General features: G+C 28.0%; 1 pseudogene; it reads right to left on the reverse strand.

Annotated features, from left to right (window-relative positions):
* Positions 1 to 1,061: 1,061 nt before the first annotated feature.
* On the reverse strand, positions 1,062 to 1,183 carry LOC149420478 (U4 spliceosomal RNA; annotated as a pseudogene).
* Between the last annotated feature and the right edge of the window lie 3,266 nt (positions 1,184 to 4,449).

Below are 4,449 nucleotides of genomic sequence, written 5' to 3' on the forward strand. Positions count from 1 at the left end.
TCTCATAAGTATAGAACTGTTTTTTGTCCACAGGTATTTGTAATGTTTTTCAGTTTTAATTTCCCTTGCTTTCTTCATAAGTAATTTGTTAGAAGACGTGAGGTGATCATTGAGAAATATACGGCTTGCTACTCCTGGAAGGCCAATATGATCTGAAGTCAAGGTTCGGTGGCGATGCGCAGCTGCCAAGAAAGCGTCCTTGCAATCTCGCCGAAGAAGACGTATAATTATATTTGATGTATATGTGGGTGTTTAGATGTGATTTTAGAAGCTGCCGTTGGCCATGGTCGCACTTTATGAATGAAGTCAATGTTCCCTTTTTGTAGTTGGTACCCAACTTTCTGGGATATATTCATTATAATATCCTGAAGGTTTTCACTTTTTGACATCGGAACTCCGTAAATTTCAACATTACATAGTCTATCGTATTGTTCTCGTTGATTCATTTTCATACTTACGTTCTTTATAACTTCCTTCAAATGAATAATTTCGCATTCCAGAGAATCAAATTTAGCAGTTTTACTGCTCAAAGTCAACATTTTGGTGTTTAAAGTTTCAATTTGTGAAGACAAAAATTCCACTGATTTTATAATAGGTTCTAATTGATCTGTAAAGTCCTTGAATATTGCGTCTAGGTTTCAAGCAATGTTTTTTTCCATCTCCTTTAGTCTGTCATTGAGGGTTTTTGAGAGCTGGTTAAAGATTTCATTTAAATTTATAGGATTATCGTCAGTACTTTGTTTGTTTGCCCTCGAAATTAGAATATCACTTTATTGAAATAAATTTATATCAATTAATTGAAAAATAATAATAGTCAACGTGTGTCAATATGTAACTTAATTATTTTTATATCACAAAATCTAATTCTTATAGTTTTGCAAACCTTCATACTTAGTTTTCCCAATATTTTGTTTTATGGAGATGCAATATTTTAACTCTAAGCCATCGATATACTGTCTTCATTCGTCCGTTATGTGCTAATTCATGCCTGCAAATTAAGCAAAAGATAATAATTATAGCGCTTTTTTTACATTTACACAGGAATTACAATTTTACATAAACTTTAAAACTGCAAAAAATTTGTTACAATTATTTTTTGTAGTTTTAAAGTTTATGAAAAAAGTTTTCAACTAGCAATAATCGCACCTCGGATAAACCTCATTGGTTAAATTAAGCAAAAGATAATCATTATAGCGCATTATTTTTTTTTATATTTACACAGAAATTACAATTTAACACAAACTTTAAAACTGCAAAAAATTTATTGCAATTATTTTTTTTTGTATTAATTTTTATTTAAGGTTATTAACAAAATCATGTGCGCTACCCGACTCACTAGACAATATCTGTTCTGAGCCGGGTAGCAGTATAGTTAAATATATTTTGTAGGTAAATGAGTGCTTAATAAAAATACATAAAATATTGTAGATATAAAATATTACATAACTTTAGTGTGAGAGTTCTTTTTGAGATGGAGTAACCCATAAAAACTTATCATATGTGTAGAGTAAAGTTGTATTTAAAAGTAAAAATAAGTAGAAAAAATGCTAGCAATTGCATTTAAAACATTAGAAAGAGTAAAATAGTCTGTGCAGGTGTAAAAAATAAAAATATATGAAATAATAACACGTACCTAATTATGAATCGTACATACAATTACTGACCATTAGAAATATAATTATTATTAATAATATTTAATTATGCATTTTATTTCCCTTTTTATGATAAAAAAGAAGTAGCAAAATATTAAAACAACCCATATTTTAAATCGTGAAAAGTGTACATTTTTCGCCAATAAGCCAGTGACATCTGTGGAAAACTGATCAAACTAATATGACGTTCCACAAGCTTTTTCGGCATTTTAAAATCAACCACTAAACCCTGCATTAGAAGGTTTAGTTTCTTAGGTGAGAAATTTTCCCAGGATTGAATTGTAGTTTAAAAAACTTAATATTTAGTTTAACTTAATTCAACTAAAATAGAAAGCTTTGTTTAAAACACTGATTTTTTAATAAAAAACAATATCAACAACTTTTAACACCAAAGGTTTCTTGATCAGAAATCTACTGAGGAAGAAACGTTTGGTTTTAAAACATGTTGATAATTTTTACTAAAAATAGTGGTTAAAACAAAGTTTGTTATTTTCAATTATTAAAAAATGATGCAACAAAATGAAATTGCAATGTAATTGAAGAAGAAATTAAACATCAACGTTAATGGTTTACTTAAAAATAATAATATACTCTTTCATAGATGGCACTAATTTAATTATTTTCCGAAAAACGTCTATAACTTATGTTTAAAAAAAAATGTTAACGCTTGTTCATACGCAATAAGAATAAATAGTTGTTCCATATATTTACACACTCAATACTTATTCAAGAAAGGCATACAAACAATACTGTTTCGGTGATTTAATCCAATTTTATTTGTATGCCTTTCTTGACAGAATTGTGTTTGTATTCCGAAGAAAATATTTATTCAAATTCATAAGTATAAACAAATAATTCATCTAAATATTTAGTTTTTTCCTAAAATAATTAAATTAGTGCCATCTATGAAAGAGCAGAGGTAAGAGTAAGTATATCCATTTTAATATTCTCCAGATGAAGGGAAGACACCTCCAAAACTGCTAGAGCAATAATTATTATAAAAAATGTGTGTATTTATGTTGTAATTATGACAACCAACAAATTAAATGCTTTCTTGGAATACCTATGCCAGATACCAACAAATAATATATTTTAGTAGGTACATATTCCATCCGAAAATGATTATAATACGTGAAAATACATCGTTATTTGTAAGCAAACAGATGTAAAACAAATGTTTTATCAAAAAATCAAAGAAAATCCAACAATTTACAAGACATCATATGGATATTAAATGTTGTAGTATTTGTTGTTTTATGTGCTTTATGGGTATCATAAATCAATTAATGTTGTTTATATCAAAATTATCACTCTAAACGTGTTGTGCCTTTGTATGTTATCTTTTGTTTTTTTACGCCTTTTATATTTTTAGTCTTAATTACATCGGAACTAGTGATGGATAAAATTCAAACATTTAAATAATCGACACGTTCACACCCAAAACCTACAATAGTTTATCAGACCGAAATACTTTAATTTGGATGGACTTATGTTTATGTATTTCTCCAAACTGATAACTTTAAGGCAACACATCGCTAACTTAATTTCTTGACTCCGTAAAGATTATCTTACCTTTTGATTTAATAACTTAATCATTTGGTTAGAAGTTATCGATATTTTGAAGTATTTAAGATGAGTAATGTTCGAGTGGGTCGATTGCTTATTATAAGAAATAGTAATAATTAAAGGAAAGTTTTTATATGGATTCATAGCTTTACTCTTCAGTAAGTATATAGGTAAAGAGTAAGGTATATTTTATTGATACCCAAGTTTGTCGAACCCTCCCGTCACCCTTACAAATTAAATTGAACTGTGTTTACCATTTATTCCTCTATCTCAAATGAGCCCCATTTATTTATACTAAGCACCTTTGCTTTTTTCTATTTGATAATGTTTATTTTATACTTTTTCATACCATTCAAAAGAAACTAAAACCTTTATGACGTTACAGGATATTTGAAAATCTAAAAAATAATAAACCTCTTTGAAAAAGATTTGAGATAATATTGTGAAAATAATGTTTGAAGCGGAGTTATGTAAACATGTCGAGAATGAAGTAATCCTATCTCTTGATCAGCATAATATTTGCACTCATAAGTTCTTTCATGTTCTTTAGATAATCTCATAAAATACATCTACTAGTTACACGAAATATTTTTTTAATAAATTATTCTACATATAAATTAAAAAGTCTTCTAGGTTTTCGTTGTCTTAATTCAGTTGCCTTACAAATTGGTCAGATAATTAACTCGGTAGTAAATTTACTGGAATACAAATTTTGTGATGATTTTTTTAATAGTTATATTCAATCTACTTCATTGCGTTAGACTGGAAGAAAACGCTTTAAATAATTTATCTGATCCGATTAATAATTTTATTGATGAAAAATTCTTACACTTCCAGCTTATTAGCGCTGAGAGTCTGTTTCAAAATGAATTCATCGAAGATGTTATGAGTGAAATACTTACTGACATTGCAGCTAATGATATAGTTATTCATTTTGATGCAATGACTTGTGATTTAATAAATAAAATAATGGGGAAAAACAATCATCGCGACAAACATTTATTTAATTTTTCGACAAAGAACACAAATTCAAAAGATGATCACAGAGATTGTGATCACACTCCTGTGACGATAATGTTGAATTACGATACTATGAAAGGATCTCTTTATTCTATAATTAAACGATCGACAATACACGTAGTAATTCTGACAAATGCTTCAAGATTTGATGAATTAAACAAAAACACCTTGAAAGCTTCTGATGCGATAATATTTATTTGTCACAAGCATT

Source organism: Hesperophylax consimilis, chromosome 10, assembly GCF_061612785.1.
Source record: "Hesperophylax consimilis isolate HC1 chromosome 10, BYU_Hcon_1.0, whole genome shotgun sequence".
Taxonomy (NCBI): domain Eukaryota; kingdom Metazoa; phylum Arthropoda; class Insecta; order Trichoptera; family Limnephilidae; genus Hesperophylax; species Hesperophylax consimilis.